Raw genomic sequence first — 20,763 nt, forward strand, 5'->3', positions numbered from 1 at the left:
CACCCTGGCTCCTCCCTCCGTCGTCTCCACCCTGGACTCTGTTTGCCGTCCTCCTCCCAGGTGTCCGTCCTCCACCCGAACCTCCTCCTGAGTTCCCCTCCATCCCTCCCTTTGTTCCTGCGGTGCGAGGACGCGCCTTCCGGGAGGGGGGTGAACTGTCACACCCCTGGACTGTTTGTGTGTGTGTTTTCCTCCCCATGTGCTCCATGACTTAGTTTTCTCCCTTGTTTGATTGTGTTCATTCGGTTCAGGTTTGTCCCATTAATTACCCTCATTTAGTTCTGTATTTATAGTGTTGTCTGTTCCTTTGTCCGGTGTTGTCTATGCTATGTGCTCTGTGTGTGTTCCTGCCTGCCCTGTGTTACCCCTATTTGGATTATTAAAGACTGTGATTCGTGAATCTCCTGTTTCTCCGCGTCCTTCGCTCCTGCACAGCAGACACCCGTGACAATGTACATATACATTTTACTATGGGGATTTTATACATGTTCTAAACTTTTATCTTCATCCCAGAGAATGTAACTATGTGAAAATTATAAATCACCTTACAGGTAACATATATGGCACTCTTGATATAGGACAATATATTACATTTCTGTATGGGTTAAAATATAACTGATTTTAATTTTAAGTGTTTTATTTTTATTTGACAAAATACTATAGAGATTATATATCAATCATTTACCATCCATAACATGAAAATAAGTCTCAGCAATAAAGTCAACATAAAATTAAAAAATATATATTTTTCTAAATGCATTTTATTGATCTTATTGTGAACGATTCATCCCTGCACTTATGATTTTTTTTTAATGTAATGACTGGCATCTTCTGGTGGAACAACAAGACTTCCATCAGATGATGTATGCTGGACTTCTCCAAAGATTTAGTCCATGTAAGCCCATCCTTTTCTTATAATCGACTGCAAGCTCACATTAAGATCTGTCTCCAACCAACCAACAACAATGGATTAAACCAAGTATTTTTTTTATTTTTGATAGTCAGTTTCACTCAGATGTACGTCACAATACTGAAGAAAGGATCTGTCGCTATTTCTGTATATCACAACATTAATATCAGTGCATCCATAAACATCTGAAGAGACAGGTGTGTAAAACACTACCTCTGTTGATATTTATACACCTTCAGAACAGATGTTAGTAATGAGTAGCATTGTTTATCCTTCATAATTTAGTTGCTAGATTAATTATTCCTTGGAAACCACACTCCTGCAGTGGTAATAGTAGTGATTCCATTGTGTTTCCTTATATGTAACCTTCCAAGAACCAGATGCCTTATCGTGGAAAGTTGAAGATATCAAGTAGGAATATACCTATCCGACTTTGAATGGAATGCAGCAATAGCGTTTCACAGGAATTCTACCTGCCTGAGGTAAACCCATTTTCTCTAGAGTTCTCTAGAGTAAACTGCCTTTCAAAAGAAGCACTCTATTTTAAAATGTGCCACAGAAACACAAACCATCCGCAATTATGCAGATCAAAGTCAAATGGTAAATATCATGTCCCTCTCAAAGAGCTGTGGTATAGATCGGTACGCTGCTCTCACACCTTGAATATTTTGTTCGCAGGACTCATTCTCATTCTCATTCAAACTCTTTGAAGATCAGCAGGTGAGGAGGATGCCAGGCTGTTTAAAATGCAGCACTTGCCTCCAGTTTGTCTGCACGCCTAACGTCCTGTTTGCTTTTAACTCTGGCATCAGCCTGGGGACAAAGTGTACACCTTCACATTTAAGAGAAATAATCCAATAAAATCAGATTTACCAACACTCGAAAATAGGAGGATATCAATTTTCACACAGCCTGTTCATCTGTGTTTAACTTTTAAATAGCCATTCTTTGTAAGACCTGGAGCCATTCCATTATTTAAAAAAATATTCTATAAAACATCTATCCAAAGAGATAATCTTTGGCACATTGTCCACACCTCAGGTTACAGCATGAAATGGATATGCAATCAACTAAATTTGTTTAATCGTCTTCATTTTTTGTAAATGTTGTTAGTATATTTGACATTGTTTCATTCCACCACTTCAACCACACACACTCTCCCCAAAACCCCACCCTCTAAAAACATGTCAGCCAATCCAATGTCAGCAAACACTAACAGGCACAATGACTAACAGGAAAATAAAACATGGTCTTGGGCCATCACAGAGTGATATTTCTCATGACAACCATTTCAGTCATATCTGTCAGGTAGTATAGATGATTTATGTGTGGTATTCCAAAAAATAATCACTTACAGCACTTAATTACCATCGAAGATGAACATGTATGAAATATCACCTATCAGCAAAACACACAAAAAAAAGTTCATCAATGCACTGGTGTGGCAAAGACATGTAATATTAAATTTAAAGAGTGTGAAAGATTTTTGGCAAGTTTAGTATTTGCAATTGCTGTGTTTTAATGCAGATAAGAAAAATTGAATCTGCATGCTATTTTAAATTGCATTTAAATTTACACCACATTTATATATTGTACACATTACACTGTCTCTACCACCCTTACCAAAAAGTAGTATACTTCAAGTTTATTTTAGTAAGTATACTTAAGTAAAGTTCAAGTATATTTTTAAGTATACTTTATGTAGTAAGTATACAATTGCAGAATCCAGTATTTACACATTCTTTCCACATAAGCTTAAAAAAACCGAGATTACATGCCATTAAATATATTAATCAACACAATTTATATAATTTTATATCCTACTCTGATCCCAAACAATTACCAGAAACTTTATACTGAAGGACAGCACTCACGTCCATCCCCAAACAACATTACAAGGTTGAATTATGTTCCTGACAAGGAGAAACACTCTGAAATCTTTAAACAAAGCAAAAAGGAGAAAAGGTACTGCTGGGCAGTGATTTCCAAATTATGACATACTTTTGGATTGAGGGTTGAGGGTCAAATTCTCAGAGGACACCAATCTGCCAGGTCTCAATTGAGGCGGAACCAGTGTCCCTGCTGCAGAATTACCCTCCAGACCTGGGCTGTCAGCCACAGTACATTTAATTAATTCTAAACCATATGGAACCTCATTACAGCACTGAGGTTTGGGAAGAACCTGAAGCCCTTCAGTTTACACTACCATAACTGTCAATTTCCTTTCTGAGGGATGTAAAATGAGCAAAAGTCTCATATATGGCTGTCAACTCAATGGTGCAGGTGACATCTGTAAGGTCGAACAATGCTCATAATGTTTATCTCACATTCTAGGTTACACTGGTTTACATCCGTTTTAGTTCTTGTGAAAGACTTTTGATGAGAAGGTTGTGATTATTTTTTGTTTGTTTGTTTGTTTGTTTTTTCTTTCATTACATCATCTGATACCTGTATAAAATATTAGCTACTTTAATATAAATTATGATGCATTTTGATATGATGAGATTTGGACAGATATGAACTGAAACAAGCAAACATGCAATAGTAAGTGGACTAAAACATACTCCTATGCACTGCTGTACATATACATATATTTAATGTATCAACAATTTTGTTGCAAAAAAACAAACTATAATTGAATTCTAAAAATGAGAGACCAATTAACATGCAAAGTAACAAAACATCTCTTTGACAGCATGTTAAATGGGGTGCAAAAATAAATATAATGAATACAGAATGACTATAATATACTGAAGCTGGGGGGGGTCATAAAGACTGTGATTATGGTGATTTAGCTAAAGGCTGCCCCAAAGAAGGACAATTACATCTTATAAAGTAGATGTCTGTATATCAGAGAACACAAAAATCAATAGGCATTCATTAAGTCACAGGGGGCCAATGTCCACAGGGTGAAATCCAATCGGCCTCAAAATGTTACAGCAAAAGATTTACACCTCCTTATCTGGACTTTCAGAAACATAGTACATCACCACACATCTGACAAACAAGACAACAGACAACTGCTACTGTAGTTCTTTAGAGTTCACTTCTATATCATAACACTTTAGTTTGATCCACACACCCCAGGCAATGTAGCATAGCAACAGGAAAAAGTGAAAATGTTCTGTAGGAAAGAGTTTTCATGATTGCGTAACAGAATGGTTTCTATCGTTATTATGAACAATACTGCAATGTTTCGGTCCGATGGGAGTCAAACTCAAAGCAGTTTTGGTTCATCCTTGCCGTTTTCTGTGAAATTATGTATGGGCGATATAGTCCCTTGAGAATTTAGCCTGGTGAAAAACAATTAGTCATGGATTTGACTGAGATCTTGGCAACAGTGATCTCAGGAAATGTGTGATATTTGAGAAGCTGATTATGAAATCACCCATGGGTTTTCAAAATAGACTTAATAAGGTTTATTAAAAATCAAAACCTCATCTGCCTGAGACATGATGAATCTCACCAGCTGCATTCATATGCCAGCATAAAAGCCTTTGAAGTGCACTCACCATCAGATATCAGATTTCCTGTAGTAATTTCTTAGATGCTTCTTGAAAAGCTACTATCTTTGTATATTCAATTTATGAGTATACATTTATCAGTCTCGGCTTTGGGACGTTCTATACCAGATGCCTCAAACTTGATAGGTGTTTTGACTTAGCTTATCAAGAATAAAAAATGTTCCATCGGGCCTAATTGATATTAATAATTGGCTCTTTATAATCTTTCCTCAAAGACTGCTTTATTCTGTTGATGCTGTTCACCATGTAATTTATATGTTGCCCTTAATCTTTTTTTTTTTTTTAAACCTAAAGACACTGCAATTAATTTTAATATAACATATAAGTGGGAGGAGGGACTTAACTGAGAGCAAGCACTAACAGAGACAAGAGGTTGTTTCATTTAGGAAATTCCGTGATATGAGGCCCTTTCTTCCAGCTTCTCAATCTCTGACACCTTCAATAGCGGGTCAGCTCTTAAACATGTTTGTGTTGCCCTCTGCCTCCATTCCTGCAAGGCCAGAGACCCAAGTAATGAGACATATATCCCATCCCACCGAGCTGACTTCAATTCAGTGGGGTAGGAACACCCCAATAAGGCTTTTACAAACTACTCTCTTCAATCTCTGGCAGCCATTTCCAACTGATCAGGAGCCATTACCTGCCTGGTGCTCTGAAGGGTCAAGGACAAGCAAAGAAACATTGCTTGTTTATTCTATAAGGACAACCAATAAAGCAGAAAGCTGCTAGCAAGCTCTCCCCAAGCTTGAGAAAAGAAAACCTATTGAAAATGACTGCTGTTTTCAGATTTTATGTTTTTAATTGGTGTCATAATTTTCAGAATTGGAATCAGAATTAGAAATCAGAAAGAGTTTTATTGCCAGGTATGTTTACACATACAAGGAATTTGTTTTGGTGACAGAAGCTTCCACAGTACAAACAGAATGACAGTGACAAGACAAGACAGATAATAAAAATAATAAAAATAGGATAAGTAAATAGGAAATAACAATATACAAAAAAATATATATTTTTAAAAAATACACAATATACAAAGTAGACAATAGATGGTATTTGAGTGTACAGGTGCATTATGTACAAATGCAAGGAAATGTAAAAAGAGGTATGTGTGTTAAATAAATAAATGCATGCATAGACAGTGTTGTGTATTACACGTTTATTGCCAAGTTAACTGTTCATGAGATGGATTGCCTGAGGGAAGAAACTGTTCTTATGCCTGGCCGTTCTGGTGCTCGGTGCTCTGTAGCGCCGACCAGATGGCAACAGTTCAAAGAGGAAGGGGTCTGGGTGTGAGGGGTCCAGGATGATTTTGCCAACTCTTTTACTCACTCTGGATGAGTGCAGTTCTTTGAGAGTGGGGAGGGTCGTCCCAGTGATTTGCTCAGCAGTCCGGACTGTCTGCTTTAGTCTTCTGAGGTCAGTTTTGGTAGATGAGCTGAACCAGACAGATATAAAAGTGCAGAGGACGGTTTCAATGACTGCAGAGTAGAACTGTATGTAATGTCAGATTACTTTTCTTAGGGAATTAATCATTAATATTCTAGCTCAGGTTTTGAGCGGAATCGAATCTGAAAATTCGAAGTCAACCTGATTAGAACTGATTTCCAATTTGATAGTTTACACTTTATCAACGGTCGTCCAGCGAGACGTTAACCTCAGTATATTTTAACAATTTGAATATTTGTATTTTCCCTGGCCACGGGTAATACGTTCTTTGATAAGTTATAAGCTACGAGCTAGGTAACAAGATCTTGGCAAGGTTCAACTTTAAAATCTGAGGAAAGCCCAAAGTTTTAGCAAGATATTCGCTACAGTTCTTTTACTTGCAACCTGAGAAAATTCATAAAGCAGAGACTTGGCTTATGTTTACTGCTTAAAATTAGCTCGGCACCAGTTCAGCAGATAGAAGCTTTGTTTGTTTACTTGCATTTTTGGGTGACAGCTGGAAAGCTGAGTTTCCTTGTTTGGCTGCTTGAGGGAATTCCGTTGCTGATTGGTTGCTGAGATGACGTCGGGAGGGCGTCCTTTTGGGAGAGCCCTCCATGGTGACTGGTTGGTTGCCGGGTTACGGAGGAGCCTCGAAGTTCTTCTGAGAGAGTCTGATTTGGCAAGACTTTGAGTTCTGCAGAGTTACGAAGCTTCAACGGAGTGGTTGAGTTTTGGATGACCGATCGCTTTGATGGTAAGCGTGTGAGCACAAGTTGGAGTGCTATTAACACGGCGAAAGGCGAAGAAGCAAGCCAGCGCGTCTGTCTTGCATTGGGTTTTTGATCCGCGGCATAAGTCCGTCCCACGGCGCGATCTTTCAATCGACTTTTTGCAAGGCGGAGAGTGCATACATTAACATGAGGCTTCAATTTATCATGTGGAGAAATAAAGATTTGCAGGTTTTGTTAATAACTTCTATATAGTGTCGTACAACACATTTCACATATTAATAGCTTTATCTGCTAAAAGGGGTTAACAAAACATTGATTAAAGTTGCAAGGTTACATTTTGACTCCTCAAGCATATATAAGACATACAACATATTATTTGTGAATATGGTTGCCCTTTCATACGCATAAATGATTGTCTGTTGAAATCATCCAATGAGTTTGGCATGTTCCTTTGTCTCTCCAAGACAAGGCGCGTTTTCTTGGAATTTAGAGAAAGGGGGAGCACAGAGAAAACCCTGAGGTCAAGGAGGTTGTAAAAACGGTCCTGGTCATAGACCTGCTATTCTTCTCGCTGGACATGGAGCTATTAATCTGTCGCTTTCTATTTATCGAGTTATCAATTTATGCGTTAAACGGTCATGGGGTCCAGGAGTGTCTGTCGCTGGAACATTTCCAGATACCATGTTCTTTGTTCTGTTGTTTATTAGATGGTTTATTTATGCTGAAGCCGGTCAACGTTACAACACTGACGTTCTGTTGCTTAAATGAGTCCAGATGCAGGGGTCAGTTATTGCGGTCTTAGTGCTTTTCTTTGAGTCTTTTGAGAAGATAAGCCGAAGGGGACAGGAACTGCTGAGACACTGAGCTGACCCTGTATGTAGTTTTACGACCGCAGATGGCTGGGGAGGAGAACCTTTAGTTTTTCCGGTGGAATGCAGAGATTCAATGTTCGTTTGTGTCTGCTCACAGATTCAATGGTTTCTGTTTTTGAAGACAGAAATCCTACATGTATCAGCAGCTCCTTTGGTAGGTCGAACTTCCTCAGCTGGCGAAGAAAGTACAGCCTCTGCTGGACCTGCTTGACAATGGCCCTGTTGAAAAAAACAGAATATGCTGGTTAGGTACGTTTTGACGCATGGCAGCTGGTTTGTGCTGGTTTAAGCTGGTCCTTAGATGGCCATGAGCTGGTTTAAGCTGGTCCTGAGCAGGTTATAAGCTGGTTATGAGTTGGTCCTGAGCAGGAGCTAGTTGCTTAGGACCAGCACATGACCAGCTTGAACCAGCTCAGGACCAACTAAGGACCAGCTCAAACCAGCTGCCATGCTTCAAAACATACCTAACCAGCATATGCTGGGTTTTTTCAACAGGGGGAGTCTATGTGGAGCTCCCACTTCAGGTCCTGAGAGATGATGGTGCACAGAAACTTGAATGACTCCACTGTTGTTACAGTGTTGTCCATGATGGTGAGTGGGGGGGAGTGCAGGGGGGTTCCTTCTAAAGTCCACTGTTATCTCCACTGTTTTGAGCATATTCAGCTCCAGGTTGTTATAACTGCACCAGACAGCCAGCTCTTTAACCCCCTATCTGTAAGCTGACTCGTCTCTGTCCTGGATGAGGCCAATAAGTGTGGTGTCATCTGCGAACTTCAGGAACTTGACAGAGGTATTTTTAGGGGTGCAGTCGTTGGTGTACAGAGAGAAGAGCAGTGGGGAGAGAACACCTTCCCTGGGGGGCGCCAGTACTGATGGTGTGGGTGCTGGATGAGAATTTTCCCAGCCTTACTAGCTGCTGCTTATCTGTCAGGAAGCTGGTGATCCCCTGACAGGTGGAGGTGGGCACAGAGAGCCGAGTTAATTTGGACAGGAGGAGGTTTGGTATGATAGTGTTGAAGGCCAAGCAAGTCCACAAACAGGATCTTCTCATAAGTTCAAAACATACCTAACCAGCATATGCTGGGTTTTTTCAACAGGGGGAGTCTATGTGGAGCTCCCACTTCAGGTCCTGAGAGATGATGGTGCACAGAAACTTGAATGACTCCACTGTTGTTACAGTGTTGTCCATGATGGTGAGTGGGGGGGAGTGCAGGGGGGTTCCTTCTAAAGTCCACTGTTATCTCCACTGTTTTGAGCATATTCAGCTCCAGGTTGTTATAACTGCACCAGACAGCCAGCTCTTTAACCCCCTATCTGTAAGCTGACTCGTCTCTGTCCTGGATGAGGCCAATAAGTGTGGTGTCATCTGCGAACTTCAGGAACTTGACAGAGGTATTTTTAGGGGTGCAGTCGTTGGTGTACAGAGAGAAGAGCAGTGGGGAGAGAACACCTTCCCTGGGGGGCGCCAGTACTGATGGTGTGGGTGCTGGATGAGAATTTTCCCAGCCTTACTAGCTGCTGCTTATCTGTCAGGAAGCTGGTGATCCCCTGACAGGTGGAGGTGGGCACAGAGAGCCGAGTTAATTTGGACAGGAGGAGGTTTGGTATGATAGTGTTGAAGGCCAAGCAAGTCCACAAACAGGATCTTCTCATAAGTCCCTGGTCTGTCCAGATGATGTAGGATATAATGCAGTCCCATGTTGACTGCATCATCCACAGACCTGTTTGCTCAGTAAGCAAACTGCAGGGGGTCCAGTGATGTCCTTCAGGTGGGCCAGAATCAGTCTTTCAAATGACTTCATGACCACAGATGTTAAAGCCACATGTCTGTAATCATTTAGTCCTGTAATTTTGGGTTTCTTTGGGATTGGGATGATGGTGGAGCGAAGGGACTTCACATAGCTCCAGTGATCTGTTGAAGATCTGTGTGAAGATGGGGGCCAGCTGGTCAGCACAGGTTTTTAGACAGCTGGTTTAACACTGTCTGGGCTTGGTGCTTTCTTTCTCTTCTGTTTCCGGAAGACCTGACACACATCTTTTTCACAGACCTGAAGTGCAGGAGGGGGAGAGGGGGGTTGCTGAGTGTTAACAGATCCATGGAGAGAAGGTTTAGAATGGGTGTGGGGTGTGAGACAGGGTTTTTCGAACCTGCAATAAAACTCATTCAAATCGTTAGCCAGATGTTGATTCTCCACAGTGCTGGGGGACGGTGTCTTGTAGTTGGTTATGTCTTTCAGTCTTTTCCACACTGATGCAGGGTCACTAGCAGAAAACTGGTTTCTCATCTTTTCGAAGTAGTTCCTCTTAACTACTCTGATCTCCATTGTCAGTGTGTTTTTGGCCTGTTTATACAAGACTCATCTTTGGCCTAACAGCACTGTCTGAGTTTTACAGTGAACCACAGTTTGTCGTTGTTGTAAGTTAAGTCCTGGTAGGGATGCACATATCCTCACAAAAACTGATGTATGATGTTACAGAATCAGTAAGCTCATCCAGATCCGTAGCAGCAGCTTCAAAAACATTTTAATCAGTGCTGTCGAAGCAGGCTTGTGAATCCCGCTCTGCTTCATTAGTCCATCTTTTTATGGTCCTTATTACAGGTTTCGATTTCAGTTTCTGCCTGGAGGTCAGTATAAGATTAACCAGACAGTGATCAGAGAGCCCCAAAGCTGTATAAAAGCTGATAAGTTGAGTATCTCTTTAAACAGAATGATACCAGTTTGTGTGTTAACTTTGGCAGCCCCGAAATACTGACTAAAACTAAAATAAAAACTATACACACTGGAACTAAAAAACAAACAATGATAGACTGAAAACTATTTAAAAAATAAACTGAATTAATTCAATTAAATGTGCAAAATTACACCAACTATGCAACTAACTGCTGACTTCTAGCAAGGTTCTCTAAAACTGCAAATGACACCAGTGTGCTACAGGCAAAACTAAGAAAAATAGTGGGATTCTGCTCCTGTCTATATGCGTTTTACAAAACACACATAGTAAATGCCGAAGTTAATGTACAAATTATACGTTATGATGGACATGCATGGATGTTGCATAACACCTTATCTAGGGGAGAATGTCAGAAATAAATAATGCATGCCACAGCCACTAAAATATTTAAAATATGTTTTACACTGTTGTATACAGAAGCATATTTAAGAGTTTGCTCTGAAACCAGGAATTTATTGTATGCGAATTACATGTCCATTTATTACTTTTCCCCCATCATCTTCCAGAGACTGAATTTGTTGACATGCCCTTTCACAATTTTTGTTTGCTATTCATTGTGCTGCAGTAGCAGTGAATTCTCCCAAGAACTAGAGTGGCCGAGAGAAAGAGAAAGAACTAGATATATTGGGGGGGGGAGGGGGTATGGTAGGCAGCAGTAGCCTTATGAAGGAGATGCCTGAGGGCTTTTCAGTGGAGTCCTCCAAACTTCAAAGTCTCTTTGCTTCCATAAGAAAGGCCATTGGGGAGTTGGCATCAATTTTAAATGATAAAGAGAGAGGTTAGGGAGGGAGTGAGTGAAAGCATACCAGAATAAAAACCAAGACTCTTGTCAGGATTAAAATTAGTGGTGTTTGCACGGAGAGTGAGTTAGCTGTGTCCGTTACGCCACTAAAAAAAGCAGATGACTTTTTGACAAGCATATCAGCGTATCCAGCAGAAGACATCGTGAATGCAATATCGGCACTATCAGCATCAGCCGCAGTCAGGATGAGCACTTCCTGCCCACATAATGCCAGACACATCAAAGGATGTGTAAAAAAAAATTCTGATTAAATAATTATGTTACAGCGGACACTCTATACAGATATATGTAGATCAGTTCATATCTTAAGAATTGACTACATTTTTTGTTAAGGTTCACAGAGCATGTATTTGTGTAAAATCCATGTGTGAACATTTTCCAACAGAAATTACATTATTCTTTATTAAGTTTGCACTTAACTTTATTCTGAACTGACTGAAACATATGGACATGCACTATATATAATAATAATATTAAAAAAAACATATACACAGTCAGCAGTTTAAAATTATGTTTTTGAAAGAAGTCTCATATATTCACCAAGGCTGCATTTATGTGATCAAAAATACAGTAAAAACAGTAATATTATGAAATATTGTTACAATTAAAAAAAATAAAAAAAAAAAACTGTTTCCTACTCTAAGAAATTTTAAAATCAGTCATTATTCCAGTCTTCAATGTCACATGATCCTTCAGAAATCATTCTAATGTGATTTGGTGCTCAAGAAACATTTCTTACTATCAGAAATGTTTCTTATTTCTTACTACAGTTGTGCTGCTTAATATTTTTGTGGAAACTTATAAAGATTTTTTTCTGGATTATTTAATGAACAAAGTTCAAAATAACAGCATTTATTTGAAAGAAATATTTGGAACATTCTAAATGTTTTTACATTCACTCTTGATCATTGTAATGCTTCTTGCTGATTAAAAGTATTCTCTTTTTTTTCTTTTTTTTTTTACTTACCCCAAACTTTTGAATGGTAGTGTTACCACAAAAATATTAAATAGCAAAAACAGTTTTCAATATAATAAGAAATCTGCTAATCAGCATGACAGACAGACAGACAGACAGACAGATAGATAGATAGATAGATAGATAGATAGATCTGAAAATAATTGTTTACAATTTTTTCTAAAAATGAAACACAATGTACTGTATATATTTATTGAGACCAATTCTTACAAACAATAAGAAAAGCCTTGGAGCAAGAGGTCATCTACCTGCGCACTTTAGATATGCCATTTAATCTTTCTCTTCTCGGCTGACACAGCTCAAGGGGAACTTAGGAAGGCAGGACGTTGAGGTGATTGCTACCTAGTATAGCCGGTGGACAACGGGAAAGGTCAGAGCTTTTTTAAAAGACTTGGGGACCTTTTCACCTTGCTCAGTGCACTGGGTTCTGGATGAAAAATTAGCTCCTTAAAGGACTGTATTCTGCTGCTACAACAGTCCCACCCCCTCACTCCACCTTTAGCCATTTATCATTCACATCCCAGCCTCACTGACATGGCCTAAATCATAAACGCTGTTCAGCACAATGGGGAAAATAAAATTCAGAAAAAGCAGAATACATCCAATTTTGAGTGATTCTGATTGAATTATTCTTGAAATGATCCGTAAACGACTGAACCAGAACGGAACACACCAGTAAACAGGAGAAAATGGGACAGCTGAGTGGAATGTCACTGTTGTATTGATGATCTATTCTCTCTTTGAGCTGAGAATAATGACATTCTGATCAACAGACGCATTTTTCCATGTCTCTGTTTATTTGATCAAAACTGATTGAACTGGGGAAATGAATCTGGCTGTAGCTTTGAAAACAACCTGAAATAATTGAGCTATTCTCTGGAGTTTCATGAATGTTTTGAACACATTTAACAACAAGATTTGTGCCCAAAGGATATTTGCTTGTTCAATCATAAAATGTTTGTGTAGTGGAGATAGATAAAGCCTATCAAGTGGATGGAGTGATCCTGTACATAATAGCAAATAATAACACATCTGCAGGTTCCTGTGAGAGATGTAAACTCACTCTCACTTGTCTCCACAGCAACAGATTACATGTCAGAAATTTAAACATCTCCTTCGCTGTTGTGAAAACTAATGAGGGTGATTACACACAAAGCTGAAAAAATGAAATGATTAGTCCTCTGAAATGCATAACAGAATTCATTTACAGAAATGTCACCGCTTTGAGGAAGTTAATTGCATCACATTTGAAGAAGTCGTCTCAGACTCATTTCCTCTCAAGTTTCATTTCTGAATCTATTTCATTGCCTGAAGTCTTCTGCACTATAGCAAACCACCAATTATACCAATGAACAAAATAAAAAAATAATACCATATTTACAAATGGCAATATGAAGTATTTTTGCATTATGCACAACATGAGCAAAATGTGTCAGTTTAGAAAACTGATCATACTGTAGCTATGTAGTGTGAGAAGTCCTTGCAGCCACTGACCTAAGCCCCATCTCTAAAACGTAACTGACCAATCCTACCTTTGCAGCTGTTGCTGTCTGCCATTTTCTAATGGAAGCCTATGCAAGATCTGTGTGTCTGGATCAGTTTTACTGAAATAATCAAAAAATATGGTAAAGCGTTGCTGTTGCATATTTTTGATCTTATTGTGAATGATTCATCCATGCATGTTTTTTTTTTGTTTGTTTTTTTCAATTTTGAGCTCATCATTTTGTCAAAATGTCATAACTCGACCTCCCGGTGAAATGACAGACTTCTCTCTGGTGACCTATGCAGGACTTCTCCAGATATTTAGTCTGCTTAAACCCGCCTGGTTTTCACAATCTACTGCAAAGTCGCATTCAGATCCGCCTCCATCCAATCAACAACCATCTGATAAAACTATTTATACAACAGTTCGTTCTGGTTCTCAAATCTGATTGGTTGAGAACCGTGAGATATTGTACTGGTATCGCTACAGGAACGCCCTTTCACAATTTTGTATCACTCTGCTTGTTCTAGCCGGGTCTATGTTTTTTTTAAATTATTCACTGAGCTAATCGTAGAGTACGTTAGTTAATTCTGACACTGCCAGAAGTTCGTCGGAGGTAAAATTTTATTGCAAAGGCCATTAATCGGCTGTCGGTGAACATGTCAAACTAACGATCAAAGACTACAGATTTTAGCCTAGGATTATAGGAATCTTTTAGGATTTTCAAAATTTGTCTCAGACAACAAAATCGTGGCCAAAATCGTACAGTGTGAGCCAGGCTTTAGTTAATATAAGAAGAAACGTCTAGCTTTGCGGTCTCTCTCTCTCTCATTTGGATGCACTTCTTGCCGCATTGTTTCTCTCTTATAACCTCATTATTTCTCACTAATAACCTAACTCTAATCGTAGAGTACGTTAAGCCGGGCTCACACTGTGCGATTTTTTAAAAGTCCTTTAGGATTGTACTTGTCAGACTGTACGAGCATGATGATCATGTCACACTGTGGGATCTCAGTTGTCATTAATGTCAGACTGTATGACAGTCAAGACGTGTTAAAAACGGGTACGCGCAAGAAAACCTGTCTGGAGTTTCACCTTATCAACCCATACACGTTCAGTGACTGCGAGCTGCATTGCACGCGGGGCTGTAATGTTGGCTATCATTAAAAGTATATGAATGGCAGCAATACCGCCCTTTTTTGTTGTTGTGAATTACAACTGTCACCCCTCATTTGCAAATGAACATGTTGAACATCAGTAAAGATATGTATATTTGCTCAAAGGTAAATTAATGTTAATAAATTGTTTAAAAAGAAAATTTTAGTGAATATAATGTGAATTGTTACATTTGGACAATATCATGTGCAGTAACGGGCAAAATCCTGTGCTGAAATTCAGGCCATGCTTATTTTATGATTTTAATTTACTTTTTCCACTTTTATCTTATTTTTATGATGGATTGCCTCTTGGGTGAGCTCCCTTTTGGGTTTGGGTCCTTTATGTGCCACATATTCTGCATACAGCATATTTGTTCCTTGTGATGTTTCGTGTACTTTTTTTCCTTCCTTAAGTCAGTGTTTGAGATTGTTCAGGGATTTCAAGAATCCCCCAAGCAATTTGTTGTGGGATTGAAATGGTCTAATGAATAGGCCCTGAGTCAATTAGACAGAAGCTGTTTTTCTTTGTTTTGCTTACTGGCCTTGGCACTTTGAATGTACATCCTGTCATCCGATATTATTAAGCAAAAAACAACTAGGGACAAATAAAGCATAAACAAGCATGGGAGAAATCACTGACATCACACTATTATATTGTCTCCTCCGCAGGGCTATCATTTCCTCCTGCTTAGTTGTAATTAATGTTAATCTAGACACTGCTAGATACAACGCTCTGCTAATAGATGTGGAAATCAACTGTTAGATCAACAGTTTTCAGAGTATTCTGTTTGTTAATCAAAAATTTTAACTAGTCTAATAATTACATGCTCTTAAGGAAACCAAATGGTCAACTAAACTGTTGATTAACTCAATCAGTATTAACCCAGTTTCTTGAGAAGTCATAATAAATTCTATAAGAATGCTAAATTATTAAAACTGTATGTACAACACAACAAACATAAGATCCAAACCTAAACTAAACATAAAACACAACCCAAAATTCAACCTAAGCCTAACCTGATTGTAAGGGGAAAAATTTGATGGTAATACTTCACAATATGCTTAACTGGTTAATATTAGTTATTGCATTGACAATGAATACTTTTACAACATTTATTAATCTAGGTTAATTTTAATTTCTACATACACATATTTCTACATTTCAAGTTTTTTTTTTACAATTACCATTAGTTAATGTTTTAGGAATGGATATGAAATAACAAAGAACAATAGTATATATAAATTAACATTAACCTAGATTAATAAATGCTGCACAGATCTTCCATCATACCTAATGCATTAATGTTAATTAACTGAACCTTATTGTTAAGTGTTACAAGTGATAAATAGCACAGTATGAAAGGTGCAACCTAAACAGCATAAGAATTCTTTATTTTTTATGTATTTTTTATTTATTCTTATTCTTATTATATAATTTCCAGCACAGGTCATTAGTACATGAGCTTAAGGGTCCGCTCAGTTGCTCAGCAAGAACAAAAATTAAGGAAACATTGCCTGTCTGCCATAAACAAGCTCCCTCATCAGCTCCGAAGGCCATGGGGAATAATCTACTTGAATAAAAAGTTACAGAAAAACTGTCCAGATGGGACTTCTATGGTAATTGCACTTGAGATATCTCCAGTGATTCAAGTCATTAATGAATTTGCTTTGATAACATCAAAAAAGGATTTGACAACTTCATTTTGCCTCAGTCGGGCACAAATTTAATTGAATACAATGGATAGTTTCTGAACGATAAAATAAGTAGCAAAAGTGAATAATAAATAGAATATTGTACAATCTAAAATCGAAGTATTTAAACTGGACTGATATTTTTGCGTTTTATGGCCAGTTGTCATCAGATTTTTTCTACGCACTCCCTACATTACCCTAACCAGACACATGCAAAAACCTTTCGCGAGTTCACAGCTTTCAAAGCACTTGACATTCAAGACCTTATGTTTTTCATATTTTTCAGCAGATTAATTCATGATGTTTCTGCACTGTTGATTTCACTTCTCTTCTAAAGCAGCAGAGTTGAGGAAATATGACAGTATGGTAAGTGCTATGCTTTCATGAGGCTGTGAACTCTCAGGAACACGTGATGGTTGGATATGTAAATTTCCTGCTGGTTTCTGTATTTCAAAAAGGTCAAACATGGAAAGCAGCCCATGTACATTCACAACAAAATGTGAACTGCAATTTTTTCAACACTGAATGGATATTTCACTCAAACAGGAACATTCTGTCATCATTTACTCACCCTCGTGTCATTCCAAACCTACCAATATGACTTTCTTCTGTGGAACATAAAAAATATATATCTTGAAGATGTTCCAAAACAACACTGGACTGGAATTTCACTGTATGGACAACGTATATACAGAGCTGGGTAGTAACTGATTACATGTAATCTGGATTACATAATCAGATTCCAAAAATTAAGTACTTGTAATTGGATTAAATTACATTTTAAAATACTCAGAATCAGACTACAGTTAATTTTTTATTGATTACATGATTACATATAATTCACACAACAGCAATAAATTATTCATAATTTATTGATTCTCCCTAATTCCAGTCTCCCTAACTCCAGTCACTAGTCAGGTGGCTATAATTACACAAAAAAATGAGAGGCCACATAGCATTTGACCAGTGGTTTTACAAAAATAATTTCAGTTTTAAGAAGTGTTTACTCTATATTTCAACATTGCATCAACTACTGATGAGCACACTCATTTTCTATTTGAATTATTGCTCAGTGGGTTATTTAATCATGTATTATGTCTTTGGAAGGCTTTTGTCTTTCAAATGCACAAATTCACGTTATTTCTTATTTATATGTAATGCAGGCATTCCCAAAAAATGTTGTCACCTGAACCTCTTTCACCTAATATATTTACTTTAAGTACCCTCAGTATACCATTGCATACTGAGATTTAAAAATAAATATTTTTATTATTCAGTGTCACATCTACATGTTCACTGTTCTCTAATGTTGGTTAATGGTCACATGACATGCAGATAAACAAATAAAATTGAATTTTTTTAGTAAGTGTTTTATTTTGAATGATGTGGTTTTAAAATTTAACATTATTTTTTAATTAATTATTTGCTTTTCATTAAACTCACAAACCCCCTACAGTTCCATATATATACAGTATATATATACACACACACACACACACACAGTCCATATGTTTTTCCCCCCCTTTTAATCCTCCTTTCAACATTTGTAAATCAAGGTCATTGTAGTTTAGCATTTTTATTTTAAACTTATTTTCAAATTTCCATGAGTATAGTTTTGGTTCATTGTCATTTTAATTGCAAAAGACTGTAAAAATGCTCCAGTAAAAACCTGTTACTTGGTTAAAAGTACATTCCCTTACTATTTACAGTGGAAAAACTGTAATAGATCTAATGGGGCAATTAACGCAATTTTACAGTAAAATACTGTTGAATGTACAGTTTTTGGAAGTAAAAAGATCAAGTACAATGAAAAAGTGTAAACTGACTTAACCAGAATTCCCTGTGTGACTGTCACGACAAAGTGTGTGGAGGCAGGCAGGATGACGAGGACGACAAAGATTCCAATAATGACTTTTAATGTAGACACAACAAGGCAGATCCAGATAGATGAGACACACACACTCGGGGTAACATTCACAATAACCGACACTAAGGCTCAGACAGACAGGAACTAATAAAGGGTGGACTATTAGTGGCAGACAGGTGAGCACAATGAGGGTAATTAACTAATGATTAGTACGGGCTAAACCAACAAAAGGGGAAAAAAACCACACTAAACAGTCCACAGGGGCGTTACATTACTCCCCCCCCGGAAGGTGCGTCCTCGCACCGTAGAAACAGAGGGAGGGGCGGAGGGGGACTAGGAGGAGGAGGAGGAGGATGCTGAATACCCTCCATATTCTGGCCCTTATGTCCTCCCATAGTCAGCTCACCCTCAGCCATGATGCAGGGGGCGGAGCTCCTCTCCACGCTCACACCGTCCACGGCTTGCTCCCTCGCGGTGGGCCCTGTCGCCGGCTCTCGCACCTGGTCTGACGTGTTGGGCTCAGTATCCGAGACGATCCTCTTCTCAGCTGCGGGGCTTCGCTCCGGCTCGTGGATCGTGGTGGGAAATGGCTCTCCGTCATCGGTGGGCTCAGGCTTATGCTCCGTACCGCGGGGAGTTGGTGGGCTGGGCTCAGGGTCCGGAGTGGGGCTGGTGTTGTTGGCAGCGATGTCCACGGTCAGATGGGACTTGCAGGAGCACAGCACCCACTCGATGAAGGCGGCGAGGCTCTCTCGAGGACCATCCCCCCAATAATGACTTTTAATGTAGACACAACAAGGCAGATCCAGATAGGTGAGACACACACACTCGGGGTAACATTCACAATAACCGACACTAAGGCTCAGACAGACAGGAACTAATAAAGGGTGGACTATTAGTGGCAGACAGGTGAGCACAATGAGGGTAATTAACTAATGATTAGTACGGGCTAAACCAACAAAAGGGGAAGAAACCACACTAAACAGTCCACAGGGGCGTTACAATGACACTTCACATTTGATCCTTTTTTTTTTAATAAATGTTTCTTCCTAGTTTTTTTTTTTCTTATCAGTTATGTACATTAGGGTTTTTATGTTATATCTTATGTTGTTTATGGAATTATTTGAGCGTCACATGTGTTACCATGATTGTGTTTTGTATTTGTGTGTATGACACTGTGCACCTTCCATATTTTATTTTCCTGACCTTGTGGAAAATTGCCAGCATTTACATCTAAAGACTTTTAAGTCAAAAAGTAAACAATTTGACATTCACGAAATGTACTTGCACTCAGCTGGTCTGTACACTTGATTATTTGTGTTTTGTTTGTTTGTTTGTTTGTTTGTTTAATGAAATTGCACTTTATTTTATTTCAGTTTACAATAATATTCAAAGACAACCATTTTTGTTTACAATAATAATGTTTGTGGTATGAGCTGCTCTCAAAGCAATGCCTAGATCTTTTAATTGTAATGTTTTCCACAGATCAAAGGCTGCTGCATTTGTGCATTCGGTCTTCCCTGATTTCTGGGTAAAAGAGCAGGCAGATAAAGCTCTACAAGAGCAGTGTCACTGATACTAATCACCAGTCATTTAAATACACCTTCTGAGCTGAGAATATCGCCTTCACCCAAGTGCTGAGCTAATTAGAGGTTATAGGACAGGTTCCTGCTGCTTCCAATCACATAAAATGGCATTACTGCAAAGAAACTGTGTGCCTCCAAACGGCCCAGGAAGTCTGGAAACAAGTTAGGGCTGAGGTTTATTGAAGGCAATAAAAAGATGAGTGACAAGTGCCTGTACCAAAGGAATATTTCTTCCGTCACCAGAATAGATCTACAATTCAATAAGGCACTGCCGTTTGGTGCAAACTAATGAATGATACTCACAATGAGCGACAATAACCCACTTGGAAATTGGTCTGGGAAACAATGAGCCAAAATGAGGGAATAATACAGGGATGAAAAATAAACAAATAATACTGGCAGCTGCCGTATTGGTTGGGGATATTGGAAATGTCAATGTGGGTGTGGAAGAGAGAAAAAGATTTCTCTTATACCCTCTGGGACGTTCCAGATTCTCTGTGTGTGAGAGAGAGAAGTGAACGACTGATGATTACCATGAGGTACTAGGTCTGCGACTCTGACTGATACCACCACCAGCAAGGGAAATATTGCCCTAGTTCTTCACTCAAAGATAAGCCTACAAATTCTGAAGATTTGTACACCATTTTGTTTATATTATTGAGTTTGACAAACTTCGCCAGAGGGGAGTTATATATAAACATAATAGTTCTTTTAGGTAAATCTAAGTCCAGCCATCTATGTTTGTGGACTACAGATTGCTACATGTTCCTTCAGTAACAGGTCTTTCATTTACAATGGACAGGGTGGTGAATGGTTGATGGCAACACTTAAAGTGAATTATAGAGGGAAAATGGATAACATTAAGTAATATTAAGAAAATTTTTAATTAGGTAACAATAAGCATGAAAATTATAGGTACTTAAAATTATAGGTTTTTGTGCTCTGGAAGAAATCACCTAGTTTAAACTAACTCACTTCTTAGCAGATAATGTGCTTTTTTTT

The sequence above is a fragment of the Sinocyclocheilus rhinocerous genome, unplaced genomic scaffold (genome assembly GCF_001515625.1).
Source record: "Sinocyclocheilus rhinocerous isolate Xijiao unplaced genomic scaffold, SAMN03320098_v1.1 scaffold1385, whole genome shotgun sequence".
NCBI classification, from domain to species: Eukaryota; Metazoa; Chordata; class Actinopteri; order Cypriniformes; family Cyprinidae; genus Sinocyclocheilus; species Sinocyclocheilus rhinocerous.